The sequence below is a fragment of the Bos taurus genome, chromosome 2 (assembly GCF_002263795.3).
Source record: "Bos taurus isolate L1 Dominette 01449 registration number 42190680 breed Hereford chromosome 2, ARS-UCD2.0, whole genome shotgun sequence".
NCBI lineage: Eukaryota > Metazoa > Chordata > Mammalia > Artiodactyla > Bovidae > Bos > Bos taurus.
In genome coordinates, this window is record NC_037329.1 from 15,518,470 (window position 1) to 15,534,846 (window position 16,377).

Here is a 16,377-nt window from a genome sequence, read left to right on the forward strand (position 1 = left end):
ATTAAATATTCTAGATATTTTTCTAAGTGATTTTTTTTCTTGGTGTATTAGCAGAAGTGTGTAGAAGTTGATGGACTATGAGAATCTTGATACCTTGAGATGTGCCATGGAAATTACACCACAGCAAGTAGTCTCCACATACCAACATGATTTTTCCTCTGAGGCTGATGCCAAAAGATCACACTATTCCACAGAATGTGGGAAGGTTCTGCTTCAAAGGTCAGAGTTTTGAGAGAAGAGCCTTATATTTTACTAGATGAGCCTTATCTAACTCCATAAGCAGTTTCTTCCATTTTTTCTCTGTGACATAACATGTGTATTCACTCACCCGAATTTCACCCTAATATTTGTTTTCCTACACCTCCTCAAGCTATTGTGTTTTGTTCCTGTTTTATGCATCTTTAGGAAATAGCAACCTACCCCAGTATTCTTGCCTGGAATATTACATGGACAGAGGATCCTGGTGGGCTACAGTCCATGGGGTCACAAAGAATTGGACACGACTGAGTGACCAAGCACACACGGTTTCATGTAGAAGCTCTTCATCCTCCTGAATAAATTGGAACAAAACCAGAAACTTCTCAAGAGCTTTTTCAAAGTTTTGTTGTGTATTCCTCTACCAGGACTTCCCTGGTGGCTCAGACAGTAAAATGTCTCCCTACAATGCGGGAGACCCGGGTTCAATCCCTGGGTTGGGAAGATCTCCTGGAGAAGGAAATGGCAACCCACTCCAGTATTCTTGCCTGGAAAATCCCATGGACGGAGGAACCTGGTTAGGCTACAGTCCATGGGGTCGCAGAGAGTCGGACACGACTGAGCAACTTCACTTTCACTTTCTTTCCTCTACCAGCTTATAGTAACATTTTTACAAACTTCTTTTGTGTTATATTTTTAAGGTTTCCATATATCATTAAACTTTCTATCTCTCCCTAAAGGTTATATTTTCCTCAGGAGACACTGATTTTTTTAAATTTAAATTTATCTATTTTAATTGGAGGCTAATTACTTTACAATATTGTATTGGTTTTGCCATACATCAACAAGACACTGATTGTTAACTAACACTGTAACCACCATTGCCACCACTGAGTGTAATATATCTGTGACGTCAAATACGGATCCAATAAATTTTTGTTGAATTACCAAATGAGCCAAAAACCATTCTTTTTGTGGCCCAAATTCTTTTGGTTCCATATGGATTATAATCCAGTATAGTAGAACACTAATGCAAATTCTTAAGTAATAGGAGATCCCTTTGAACTCTGAATGTCTACCTCTTGGGTCCAAAATCTACTAATTTCCAAGTATTAGAAATCAGCTTCGTAAAACACAATTGGACCTAAAGATTATCATACTGAGTGAAGTAAATTAGACAGAGAAAGACATATTTTATGACATCCCTTTTATGCAGAATCTAAAAAGAAATGATACAAATAAATTTATTTATGAAACAGAAATATATTCACAGACTTAGAGAATAAACTTGTGGCTCCTAGGAGGGGAGGATAGGCAGAAGTCTAGGATTGATATGAACATATTGCTATGGGTACATATTAAAATGGATAAGCAACAGGACCTACTATAGAGCATAGGAAACTCTACTCAATATTATGTGGCAGCCTGGATGGGAAGGGAGTTTGGGGAAGAATGGATACATGTATATGCATAGCCAAGTCCTTTTGCTGCCCACCTGAAACTATCAGAACATTGTTAACTGGCTGTACTCCAATATCAAGTAAGAATATATGGTAAAATATTTTCAAGAAAGCAGTGCTCCTTCAAAAAAAAAACTTTCAGAAAATGAGAATGAATACGATGGCAGCTAAAACAAAATATGATTAATCAAGAAAAGATTCAAAGACAGAAGTCCTGACTGAGTTCTGAGGATGACATATTTGGAGAAGATGGGAAAGTTGTAACAAGGCAAGACTAACAAAAGGTTTTCAACTCTCATTTAGAAGAAATATAAAGAACTGAATACTCTTCAGCTTAAGTGGAGTGGTATAAACAAACTAAAGGTGAAAAGAAAGGAGAATTTAAATAAAATTTACTAGAATAGATGAAGAACAATTCCAACTTTTAAGCCAAAGCTTTCACAAAGATTGTGTTTGTAGGTACACCTATATTTATGTGATTATGAGTACACCTTCAAACCATGAAAACATGAAAGTAAATGCAGCTTGTTACCTACACTAAGTAATATTAGTCTAGTATTTATTATATCCTGCTAGACTCTTGAGAAGCCTCTATGCAGTTCAGGAAGCAACAGTTAGAACTGGACATGGAACAACAGACTGGTTCCAAATAGGAAAAGGAGTACGTCAAGGCTGTATATTGTCACCCTGCTTATTTAACTTCTATGCAGAGTACATCATGAGAAACACTGGGCTGGAGGAAGCACAAGCTGGAATCAAGATTGCCAGGAGAAATATCAATAACCTCAGATATGCAGATGACACCACCCTTATGGCAGAAAGTGAAGAGGAACCAAAAAGCCTCTTGATGAAAGAGGAGAGTGAAAAAGTTGGCTTAAAGCTCAACATTCAGAAAACTAAGATCATGGCATGTGGTCCCATCACTTCATGACAAATAGATGGGGAAACAGTGGAAACAATGGCAGACTTTATTTTGGGGGGCTCCAAAATTACTGCAGATGGTGATTGCAGCCATGAAATTAGAAGACACTTACTCCTTGGAAGGAAAGTTATGACCAATCTAGACAGCATTTTCAAAAGCAGAGACATTACTTTGCAATGACTTTGCAACAAAGGTCCGTCTAGTCAAGGCTATGGTTTTTCCAGTAGTCATGTATGGATGTGAGAGTTGGACTATAAAGGAGACCAGTGCTGGGTGTTCGTTGGAAGGACTGATGTTGAAGCTGAAACTTCAATACTTTGGCCACCTGATGCGAAGAACTGACTCATTTGAAAAGACCCTGATGCTGGGAAAGATCGAGAGCAGAGGAGAAGGGGTTGACAGAGGATGAGATGGTTGGATGGCATCACTGCCGCAATGGACATGAGTTTGTGTAAACTCCAGGAGTTGGTGATGGACAGGGAGGCCTGTCGTGCTGCGATCCATGGGGTCACAAACAGTCAGACACAACTGAGCGACTTAACTGAACTTAGTCCAAAACTAGGCTTCCTTATCTGAGAATCTGAAGGTCATCTTCCAAATTGAGTGTCCATTTGGATGTAATGAGATACATTTGAGGTTTTGTTTTTTTTTTGCTGAAAGAAAGAAATGAAGTATGAGGGAGATGGAGATTGGAAGAATCTTGGGAAAATAAGGGGAAAATGGCAAATAATGGGATGTCCTGATGTCATTCTGCCAAACGGTTCTAAGGATGGATTTTGTAACAGATAAAGAAGAAAGATTAGATTCAGAGCTGAAGATGCTATTTTCCAGTAAAACTCTTGATAGTCTCTGTCACATAAAGAGAAGTTTAAAACTAATATGGAAACAGAAACATCTCCAACTCAGGACCAGAGAAGGTGGTAACATCTGGTGGCACCTGCAGGGTTGTAGCCAAGCAGTGGTAGCCACCCTTGGGGCCAGTTGAGCAGCAGGGAAGATTCTTTCCCCAAGAGGGCATCAGTTACAGTGGTTGTGATATGACAAATCCCTCAAAAGACTTGTTGGTAGCCTGGGGGAAAACATGAGTGCATTTTTTTTCTCTTGTATGTGAGACATCACTGAAGACTTGCAGAAATAGGTGGTGCTGAAGTCCGATAGCCATACATGTGAATAACCATAATCATTAACATTAATGAGACTACTTGAACAGATAGGTTGGTCAGACCTGAGGGTATGCATGTAAATGTGGAGATACAGTGCTTCTATCTGGTGCTTGAAGACCTATTCTAGATCAGGAATTGCCAACAGTAATGTCTATGATGGTTGAGGGGGGCATGCAATACATACAAATATGGGTAGTGCACCAGCTATAACACAGTAGATATGGTCTCTACCCCAACCCAGCATCACTCTTGACATGAGGTTTTACAGTTTGAAACACTATCTGGATGTAACCAAAAGGCAGTAAATAGCTCTACTGTTTGACGTTTGCTCTCAAGGCTTCTCTTGATCTTCAATTGTTGCCCATTGTGTTACAAATAAAACCCTATCTCACTGCCATGCCTCTTGAGGGTTCATCATAATTTAGATTAGCATTCTGTCTTCATTTCCTATTGTCCCTCATTGATACTTTAGAATCCAGCTGAAAATTCACGATGAAGGAATAAATAATAAATGCTTTTCCCCCCAAAACACTGCTAAAAGAAAGACTGTGACAAATATTAGGATCAAATAACTTTTAATCAAGAATTTGATTCCCTATTTGTCCATGAAATGGTCATAGACTGTAGAACAAGAATATAATCTAGTTAATGCTACAAGGAAAAGTCTAAGAATAGTTCTAATCCATTTGCCACATGCTGCCATGTGGTTAAGAGACTTCTGTATACCAAACCTCCCTCCAACTGCTCACAAAGCTGCAAAACCTCTCAGGTACCAAAATAGCTCTGTATTTCCCTTCAGTCCCCAAAGCTGGAGAGAATGACTCTTACTCATAGATTAGGCTTGTAAATACACCCCATTATGTCTTTATCATTTCAGCATCATCTTTCTTTATGGCCCCAAGATCCAATGCACAAAACTTCATCCCTGTAGACCCTCTCCATTATACACAAATACTATAGATGGGTACTGAGAGCAGTCACCATTCCCAAACGGTCAACTTCAACGCATGCTTCAGTAAGATCACACTGCTACACATTGACAGAAATAATGACTATCAATGTTTCTCTAGTTTGCCTAAATTAATGTTAATAATTTCTATCCCATGTTCCTCTGACTATAACTGTCATGAAATAAAATCTATGAACTGTAAAGAAAGAGACCAAATTTTGAACATATCTATCTTTATGAGTGGTACTCACCACTGTAGTTAAATGGACTACTAGCCTCCACATTTTCTCCCATCAAGATGCTATAAATAAACCACTTCACTGAAATGAGAACAATTTATTGGGTCTAGATCACCAAGATCCACATATTTCCACAACAGAAACAGCTTTTCTGGGTCCCAGACTAAGACAAGTTCAAAGCAGGATTTTGAAACATCATTTTTGATCACTCTGATTTTTCTCACAATAATATGATTTGAAATATAGGATTTTCCTCAAAAACCAAAACAACAACAACAAAAGACACTTTTCTTAGACTTGTTTGGAATCCATGTTTATGCTTGAAGAAAACCAACATTGACAAAAGCAAAACTATTTACCAATTGAGCCAGAAAAGGAAAATGATGTTAAATGTAACTTCTTTAATTTACAAAAACGCCTTCAACAGGAAACTGATGGGGAAATTTGGTCATACTCATCATGCCTTTTGTGCTGATGAAATGCAGCTCTAGGGCTCTCCTGGTGCAGATGCTGCTTCTTGATAAGGCAAGCTTCCTTCTCTGTAACTGCCTTGGCAGACATGCTGGCTCCATGTGGCTAGTGCGTGGACCAGGTTTCAGATTCTTGAGTCTTTAGAAGCACTATAGTCTGCAGGATCTGGAAAGGTTATACCATAGTAAACATTCTGAAGTGGAATGGTTAATTCACCTCACATTTAAAAGGTCATTTCAAATCCTTTCTATTTTTATGTCCCATATCCAACATCCATTTTCCAAGCCAAGTGCACTAAATCTAAGAACTTCAAAGAATCACAGACTCCAGAAAAACTTTGAGAATTCACTGAATATGGCTTCTTGCTTACAAGCAATGTTACACTTCAGCTGTGACAGAAAACTATCCTAGTTTTAAAGCTGTCATAGAAAGATTTTCCCAGTCTGCCCAAATATCCTATTACAAACCCTTGGCAGACTTTGTTCACAAACAATTCTTCCTCACTCACTATCTAAATCCTTCACATTCTAGCTTGAGTGTGTTTTTTTCCTACTCTAATCCTTTGCTAATGCACCATCTTTCCTACCAACTTCAATTGCTTATTTCAGTTGATGGCAATATTCTCTTAGTTATTAGTGATCTACATTGTAGATATCTATCTTTTAGGACTTCCAAGCCATCACTTGATTGGTCACTGATCAAATCTTCCTCCATAAACTTTCATAAATCCATTTGTTTTCTCTGCATTCCCAGGGTATCCAACTGAGTTCAACTGAGCTGCCTTATAAGTAGGTTATAGTGGGAAGAATGCTGAATAGAATTCTGAAAACTTATCTCCAGAATCTACCCAAAGTAAGTTAATGATTAACAGCCTTGGACAAGTCACTCAAGTCCCTGCATCTTCCTAAGCATCAAATTACTTCTCTGTAAACTGAAAGAATTAAAATACATTTCTCAGACTAGTTTAGTCTATTTTTTCTATAAGTTTTAAAACTTTATTGGTTCTTCATCTTTATACTCTACTCACCTTGTACACTATCACTAATTAAAATTCTGAAGTTGCCATTACCTCTTTATGATGAAACTGAGGTTTTAAGAGAGTAATATACTTCCAAGGTCTCATACTTCATAATTGATAGACTCAGTTGGAAAGTCAGGAAGGATTGAGAAGGGAAGCCCAAATCTTTGGCCCTTTAATTATGCATGTGTGGGGCAACTACAAGTAGCCTAACTGCAATTAAAGTAACTGAAGTTAAATTTGAGCTGCTGCCCACTGAAGGAGAGAAAGAGTTTATAATCTGACTTCTATCAAGCTAACTGCCTGCTGAAAAATTTACAAAACTCAGTATTCTTTAGATAAATAACATAAACCGGTCTCTACCATGTATCATTCACAATGATGATAAAATCTAAAACTCTTTGATAAACAAAATAACAGGAATACATGAGCCATTCTCAAGAGAAAAGACATTCAACTGAGACCATTTGAAATGACACAGTTGTTTAAATCAGCAAATAAGGATTTTAAAACAACCATAAAATCACTCTTAAAGAAATAGAAGAAAATATGTGTTCAATGAATAAAAAGATATAAAATCTCACCAGAGAAACAGAAGCTAAAAAAGAATCAAATGGAAATTCTAGATTTGAATATAAAATACTTGATATTTAGCAATTTACTGGATGAGCTTAAAAAACAGAAAAATCAGTGGACTTAAAGATAGATCAATATAACTAATCCAATCCAAAGCAGAGAAAATGATTAGAAGAAATAAAGAGTCTCAAGGACATGAGGGACATTTTCAAACATGGGTATAACTGGAGTCCCTGGATGATAGAAGAGAGACTACATTAAAAAAAAAAAAAATTAGAAGAAATAATGGTCAAATATTTCCCAAAGTTGGTTTTAAAAAAGACATAAATGCACAGATTCAACCTCAACAAAACCCAAACAGAATAAATATCCCCCAAATTCACATACACATAGATCATAATTAACTACTAAAAACAAAATTCATTTCAGTTTAGTTCAGTTCATTTGCTCAGTCACGTCCAACTCTTTGCGACCCCATGAACCACAGCACAACAGGCCTCCCTGTCCATCACCAACTCCCGGAGTTTACCCAAACTCATGTCCACTGAGTCAGTGATGCCATCCAACCATCTCATCCTCTGTCGACCCCTTCTCCTCCTGCCTTCAATATTTCCCAGCATGTGGGTCTTTTCAAATGAGTCAGCTCTTCGCATTAGATAGCCAAAGTATTGGAGTTTCAGCTTCAAGATCAGTCCTTCCAATGATCACCCAGGACTGGTCTCCTTTAGGATAGACTGGTTGGATCTCCTTGCAGTCCAAGGGACTCTCAAGAGTCTTCTCCAACACCTCAGTTCAAAAGCATCAATTCTTCGGTGCTCAGCTTTCTTTATAGTCCAATTCTCATATCCATACATGACTCCTGGAAAAACAATAGCGTTGTCTTAGGCAGACCTTTGTTGACAAAGTAATGTCTCTGCTTTTTAATATGCTGTCTAGGTTGGTCATAACTTTCCTTCCTTCTGACAGAATGTGATCCACTGGAGTAGGGAATGGCAAACCACTTCAGTATTCTTGCCTTGAGAACCCCATGAACAGTATGAAAAGGCAAAAAGATAAGATACTGCAAGAGGAACTCCCCAGGTTGGTAGGTGCCTAATATGCTACTGGAGATCAGGGGAGAAATAACTCCAGAAAGAATGAAGGGATGGAGTCAAAGCAAAAGCAACACCCAGTTGTAGATGTGACTGATGATAGAAGCAAGGTCCGATGCTATAAAGAGCAATAGTGCATAGGAACCTGGAATGTTAGGTCCATGAATCAAGGCAAATTGGAAGTGGTCAAATAGGAGATGGCAAGAGTGAACATCAACATTCTAGGAATCAGTGAACTAAAATGGACTGCAATGGGTGAATTTAACTCAGATGGCCATTATATCTACTACTGTGGGCAGGAATCCCTTAGAAGAAATGGAATAGCCATCATGGTCAACAAAAGAGTCCAAAATGCAGTACTCAGATGCAATCTCTGAAACAACAGAATGATATCTGTTCTTTTCCAAGGCAAACCACTCAATATCACAGTAATCCAAGTCTATGCCCTGACCCTTAACACTGAAGAAGCTGAAGTTGAATAGTTCTATGAAGACCTAAAAGACCTTCTAGAACTAACACCCAAAAAAGATGTCCTTTTCATTATAGGGGACTGGAATGCAAAAGTACGAAGTCAAGAAACACCTGGAATAACAAGCAAATTTGGCCTTGGAGTACAAAATGAAGCAGGGGAAAGGCTAACAAGGTTTTGCCAAAAGAACACACTGGTCATAGCAAACACCCTCTTCCAACAACACAAGAGAAGACTCTACACATGGACATCACCAGATGGTCAACACCAAAATCAGACTGATTATATTCTTTGCAGCCAAAGATGGAGAAGCTCTATACAGTCAGCAAAAACAAGACCGGGAGCTGACTGTGGCTCAGACCATGAGCCTTTTATCACCAAATTCAGACTTAAATTGAAGAAAGTGGGGAAAACCACTATACCATTCAGGATGACCTAAATCAAATCCCTTATGATTATACAGTGGAAGTGAGAAATAGATTTAAGGGACTAGATCTGATAGACAGAGTGTTTGATGAACTATGGATGGAGGTTCATGGCATTATACAGGAGACAGGGTTCAAGACCATCCCCAAGAAAAAGAAATGCAAAAAAGCAAAATGGCTGTCTGAGGAGCCCTTACAAACAACTGTGAAAAGAAGAGAAGCGAAAAGCAAAGGAGAAAAGGAAAGATATACTCATTTGAATGCGGAGTTCCAGAGAATAGCAAGGAGAGATAAGAAAGCCTTCTTTAGCAATCAGTGCAAAGAAACAGAGGAAAACAATAGAATGGGAAAGACTAGAGATCTCTTCAAGAAAATTAGAGATACCAAAGGAATGCTGCTAAGTCACGTCAGTCGTTTCCGACTCTGTGCGACCCCATAGACGGCAGCCCACCAGGCTCCGCTGTCCCTAGGATTCTCCAGGCAAGAATACTGGAGTGGGTTGCCATTTCCTTCTGCAGTGCATGAAAGTGAAAAGTGAAAGTGAAGTCGCTCAGTCGTATCCTACTCTTCGGACCCCATGGACTGTAGCCTACCAGGCTCCTCCATCCATGGGATTTCCCAGGCAAGAGTACTGGAGTGGGGTGCCATTGCCTTCTCCGACCAAGGGAATATTTCATGCAAAGATGGACACAATAAAGGACAGAAATTGTATGGATCTAACAGAAGCAGAAGATATTAAGAAGAGGAGACAAGAATATACAGAAGAACTGTACAAAAAAGATCTTAATGACCCAGATAATCACGATGGTATGATTACTCACCTAGAGCCAGACATCTTGTAATGTGAAGTCAAGTAGGCCTTAGGAAGCACTTCTCTGAACAAAGCTAGTGGAGGTGATGGAATGCGAATTGAGATATTTCAAATCCTAAAAGATGATGCTGTGAAAGTGCTACACTCAATATGCCAACAAATTTGGAAAACTCAGCAGTGACCACAGGACTGGAAAAGGACAGTTTTCACTCCAATCCCAAAGAAAGGCAATGCCAAAGAATGCTCAAACTATTGCACAATTGCACTCATCTCGCTCAAAATTCTCCAAGCCAGGCTTAGGCAATGCATGAACCGTGAACTTCCTGGTTTTAGAAAAGGCAGAGGAACCAGAGATCGAATTACTAACATCTGCTGGATCATCGAAAAAGCAAGAGAGTTCCAGAAAAACATCTATTTCTGCTTTCTTGACTATGCCAAAGCCTTTGACTGTGTGGATCACAATAAACGGTGGAAAATTCTGAAAGAGATGGGAATACCAGACCACCTGACCTGCCTTTTGAGAAATCTGTATGCAGTTCAGGAAGGAACAGTTAGAACTGGACATGGTACAATAGACTGGTTCCAAATAGGAAAAGGAGTATGTCAAAGCTGTATATTGTCACACTGCTTATTTAACTTCTATGCAGAGTAGCTCATGAGAAACACTGGGCTGGAAGAAGCACAAACTGCAGTCAAGATTTCTGGGAGAAACATCAGTAACCTCAGATATGCAGATGACACCACCCTTATGGCAGAAAGTGAAGAACTAAAGTACCTCTTGATGAAAGTGAAAGAGGAGAGTGAGAAAGTTGGCTTAAAGCTCAACACTCAGAAAACGAAGATCATGGCATCTGGTCCCGTAACTTCATAGCAAATAGATTGGGAAACAGTGGAAACAGTAGCTAACTTTATTTTGGGGGGCTCCAAAGTCACTGCAGATTGTGATTGCAGCCATGAAATTAAAAAATAAAACCAAAATAAAAAGAGACAAATGTTGACAGAGGTCAATAAAAAATGGTATACTTCATATAGGGGAACAACAATTCAAATGACTGTTGGTATCTCCTCAAACAATGAGAGCTAGACTGCCAAGAAACCTCCTTCATGGGATAAAAGAAAAAAAAATCTTTCAACCCAAAATTCTATATGTTGTGAAAATATATTTTTAAAATGAAGACAAAATATATACTGGTAGACATGTGCCAGTAAATTCAGAATCACTTGCTATTTTACCTCTGCTTCTTTGATTCCCTCAGAAATTTTGTTTCCTATCCTGCCTCAAAAATTCAAGATTTATAACTATTCACACAAAGCATCCACCACCCTCCACTTAGTACAGTGAGTTTTCCTTGCTGATTTACCCATTATATCAACAGGTTTGTAAACTTTGTAGGGATTAGGGACCTACTTTCTATATCTTTATGTCTCCCTCAGTTATGCCATTGCCTTTATAAATGTGGGACTTGCCATTAGAACTTCAGCTATGTTCTAATTTCCCATCAACAAGAAAGCTGATAATACTTCCCTTATATGGTAGGGCAAGTAAGGGCTTGGGTTACTTCAATATTTTGAAAGCCTTATGCAGCAAGTTATCAGAATGTTGTTTTTATCAAAGTTAAAAAATCAAGCTGAACTCAGATGTAAACATAAAGTAATTTGAATTCCTTGGGCAAAATAATCATATAAATACACCATATATCCTGTATAAGCAAATACCCTAGAAAACTTTAATATGATGATAAAATTAATAAGTAGGAACATTGCTATATCCATTTTTCTCTTTCTCTAAATCTACCAAGAGTAAAATCTTCTTTGGGGAAATATAACTCAGAAAATTTTGTTTTTGTCTGTTTTCTCTTTATAAAACCATTAACCGTTAATGAAACAAAAATACTGAAAGTTGTTTATGCCTGGAGTATTTGCTAAGATTCCTGAAGACCATTTTCCTTCCTTAAACATCTGGTTATGAAACCAGAAATGCTGACTTCTAAGTCTGAGAAGAAAAGTAAGCAGAAAAATTTTTCACAGTGATTCCTGTTTCAGAGAATCTCCATTAGCATTTCTGGTAGGAGTACTGAGTGCAGAACTGAGGTAAGCCACATGGAGAATTCTATTGTTAACTGAGAGGTCCTTAGCCAAGTACTGTTTGGGAGTATTGACTTTGTGGCTTGGTTTTATACATCAACCTTCTCATGTTACATACACTAGTCTTAACCCTGATATGAACTCTTTCAAATTGAAGAGTAATTTTAAATAAGTTATTTTCCCACCACACGAAGTATTCTGTTAAGAATTCTGTAATCACAAACCACATAGTAAAACTGCAAGCAGGGCAAGCAATCGCTCAGTCATGTCCGACTCTTTGCAATCCCATGGACTGTAGTCTACCAGACTTCTCTGTCCATGGGATTTTCCAGGCAAGAGTACTGCAGTGGGTTGCCATTTCCTTCTCCAGGGGATCTTCCTGTTCCAGGTATCGAACCCAGGTCTTCTGCATTGCAGGCAGACGCTTTACCCTCTGAGCCACCAGGGAAGCCCATAGTAAAACTGATACATTTGCAAATCTTCCTGCATATTGGTTATTTTCATTCTCATAAATCTCACCCTTCTGAGTCATTCAAAAAATAAACAACACACCACTTGTTTGAGAACATCAAATTATTTTCCCTTGTTTTAGAGATTGTAAATCCATGCTTTGTTTTTGAAAGTCACATCATATATTATAAAGTAGTTCAGTATGGTCACTAGAATTGGGATGAAGTAAGTGAATATATTAACACTTACAAAACTTGCTGCTGTGAACTGCCCCCTCTTGTTTTCTCCCTTGTCTGCAACTTATTTTGTTTTCCAATTGCCAGCTACTTCAGTAAGTATTTTGTATACATCCCCTTACTTCATTCTCACAAAAATTCTAAGAGGATGTTAATTTTCCCCATTTAAAATGGAAAACACTAAGACTTACAGAAATTCAGTTCATCTCAGTCACCCATCGTGTCCCACTCTTGGCAACCGCATGGACTGCAGCACGCCAGGCTTCCCTGTCCATCACCAACTTCCAGAGCTTTCTCAAAGTCACGTCCATTGAGTCGGTGATGCCATCCAACCATCTCATCCTCTGTTGTCCCCTTCTCGTCCCACCTTCAATCTTTCCCAGCATCACGGTCTCTTCAAATGAATCAGTTCTTCACATCAGGTGGCCAAAGTATTGGAGTTTCAACTTCAGCATCAGTCCTTCCAATGAATGTTCAGGACTGATTTTCTTCAGGATAGACTGGTTGGCTCTCCTTGCAGTCCAAGGGACTCTCAAGAGTCTTCTCCAACACCACAGTTCAAAAGCATCAATTCTTCAGCGCTCAGCTTTCTTTAAAATGGTCCAACTGTCATATTCATACATGACTACTGGAAAAACCATAGCCTTGACTAGACAGACCTTTGTTGGCAAAGTAATGTCTCTGCTTTTGAATATGCTGTCTAGGTTGGTCATAATTAGTTACAGAAATTAAGTATCCTAAATTGCATAGTTAATAAGAGGCAGACCTAAAATCTAAAATGTGTGGAACTGATTCCATTATCAACTGCCTCCCTATTGTATCTCTTCCAACAGAGTGAGGTAATATACAATAGTCGATCGAATTATATATGGTATAAAACTATATAACTATATATGTTTATATAATATATAATATACTTATATAGCATATAAAATGTAGTGCTGTATATTTAAATAGATGGGCTTCTCTGGTAACTCAGTGGTAAAGAATCTGCCTGCCAATGTGGGAGACACAAGTTTGATGCCTGGGTCAGGAAGATCCCCTGGAGAAGGAAATGGCAACTCACTCCAGTATTCTTGCCTGGGAAATCCCAGGGACAGAGGAACCTGGTGGTTCCATGGAACCACAAATCCATGGAGTTGCAAAAGAGTCAGATATGACTCAGCAATTAAACAACAACAATTTATATATAAATCATATATAGCATAAATTAATATACATATTTATTAGCAAATTATACAAATAAATACTACATATATTCTGTATCTAATGAATATGTAATTATAGTATCTGAGTTCTAAACAATTTGTAATAATCTGAAAGTAGAAAGTTTAGAAAATCAAAGTGTTCTGTATCTTAGTTATTACTGAATATTATGAGGTGATATATTTTAGTTATATCTCACACTTCAAAAGCACTCTTGTACCAGATCTATGTAGTGCCTCAAGTTTTGGTTGCTTCTCCCCTCAAGTCAGTCTGACTAATAATGGCTTTGCTAATTATGCCACTCTAGAAAAATTACAAGTAATTATTAACTGTTGGGTTGCCAAAAAGTTTGTTTGGGTTTCTCTGCAAAATGTTATGGAAAAACATGAATGAATCTTTTGGCCAACCCAATAGTATATGTGACAGTAATTTTTGTTAAAGCAACTTGTATTGATTACAATGAAACATTTGAATAAAATTTTTAAAAATTTATTTTATGAAAAACAACAGTTTTATAACATAGAAATGCAATAACCTTCTGGAAAATGTATTATTACTTTTTGATGTTGACGAGAATCTAACTGTATGCACCCAAACAGATAACAGCAAAATAATATGTGTCTGTTATGATTAGTTGCTATGTTACTTGTAAAATATTTAATAGTAACCCTGATGCTGCCGCTGCTAAGTCGCTTCAGTCTTGTCCGACTCTGTGCGACCTCATAGACGGCAGCCCACCAGGCTCCCCCGTCCCTGGGATTCTCCAGGCAAGAACACGAGTAGGTTGCCATTTCCTTCTCCAAGACATGAAAGTGAAAAGTGAGAGTGAAGTCGTTCAGTCGTGTCCGACTCTTAGTGGCCCCGTGGACTGCAGCCTACTAGGCTCCTCCGTCCATGGGATTTTCCAGGCAAGAGTACCGGAGTGGGGTGCCATTTCCTCCTCCAATAGTAACCCTAGTTGCATAATACATGCATCTTGAACTTTGCTGTGATTGTTTGGTAAGCATAAACACCCCTAACACTCATATTTTAGGCATTTGGTTTAGAAATAGCAGTATATATTTTCTTTGTGGTTCCTTTAACCCATTTTCAAAATACATCAATTTAACTGAATGTTTCAGCTGGATAAACTTGTTTCTGTCTGATAAAAGTGTATAGTCTAAAGAAACAGTATTCAAATAAAGAAGACTGAAGGAATGAAATTTTTTTATTCAAGAACAAAATTTCAAAGGACTAAGATCAGCTTGAAAAAGATTATTTCATTTTTAATAGTCATGTGCCAACTTGGATGCACATATATAGGGGTTTAATAAGGAGGTCTGCATTTTCTCCAACAGACGAAAAAGATTTAAAATGTTGATTTGACAATTTGAAACTTTTATTGGGTAAAGTGCTGCTTGTATTTTTTTTTTTTTTTTTAGCTAAGATCTTAACTTGCCAGAAAATAGCTCCTTTTTATTATCTTTATAATTCCTTAATAATACGGTATTTTATCAATAATTTCAAATATGAATATTATTTTCTGCATTGCTTTTTGGCAAAGCAGATCATTTCACCAAGCATAAGCAGAGAGTGATACAGGTTGAGTAGAAAGGAAGTAAAACTAATGAGCTCTGATACAAAAAAAAGTGTGAAGCCAAGTTAGAAGTGAGAAAAATGTACACAAAAAAACAAGGGCAAGCATTGGAAGATATGCAGTCATTAGTTTACTAATAGGTGTGCATATAACTTAAGGTGCTTGCAGAGAAAAAAGTGTAAAATAGTATGCAAAATTAATTAAGGCCATGTTCACAACTGTGATTCCTAAAAGAACTGTCACCAACCAGCCTAAGTAAGGGTCCTGGGACCTTAAAAGTACAGCCTACACAGAAACTATGTAATTTCCATAGTGGCTCAGAACACTAGTAACCCTTGAAGTCTATACAATACACATCTACACTGGGCGACTTATGAAGGACAACTTCACTTCAGTTCAGTCGCTCAGTCGTGTCCGACTCTTTGTGACCCCATGAATCGCAGCACGCCAGGCCTCCCTGTCCATCACCAACTCCCGGAATTCACCCAGACTCACGTCCATCGAGTCAGTGATGTCATCCAGCCATCTCATCCTCTGGCATCCCCTTCTCCTCCTGCCCCTAATCCCTCCCAGCATCAGTCTTTTCCAATGAGTCAACTCTTCTCATGAGGTGGCCAAAGTACTGGAGTTTCAGCTTTAGCATCATTCCTTCCAAAGAAATCCCAGGGCTGATCTCCTTCAGAATGGACTGGTTGGATCTCCTTGCAGTCCAAGGGACTCTCAAGAGTCTTCTCCAACACCACGGTTCAAAAGCATCAACTCTTCGGTGCTCAGCCTTCTTCACAGTCCAACTCTCACATCCATACATGACCACTGGAAAAACCATAGCCTTGACTAGACGAACCTTTGTTGGCAAAGTAATGTCTCTGCTTTGGAACATGCTATCTAGGTTGGTCATAACTTTCCTTCCAAGGAGTAAGTGTCTTTTAATTTCATGGCTGCAATCACCATCTGCAGTGATTCTGGAGCCCCAAAAAATAAAGTCTGACACTGTTTCCACTGTTTCCCCATCCGGATGCCATGATCTTTGTTTTC

At 38.3% G+C, this 16,377-nt stretch overlaps 1 long non-coding RNA gene across 2 annotated transcripts; it reads right to left on the reverse strand.

Moving 5' to 3' along the window:
- Positions 1–5,010: 5,010 nt before the first annotated feature.
- On the reverse strand, positions 5,011–15,918 carry LOC132342948 (uncharacterized). Of its 2 annotated transcripts, none has more exons than XR_009491507.1 (2): positions 15,838–15,918; positions 5,011–7,852 (listed from the first exon to the last, which is right to left on the reverse strand). It is a non-coding gene; the product is annotated as an uncharacterized lncRNA (long non-coding RNA). The 2 variants fall into 2 exon arrangements; XR_009491506.1 differs by lacking the exon at positions 15,838–15,918 and adding an exon at positions 12,752–13,856.
- Between the last annotated feature and the right edge of the window lie 459 nt (positions 15,919–16,377).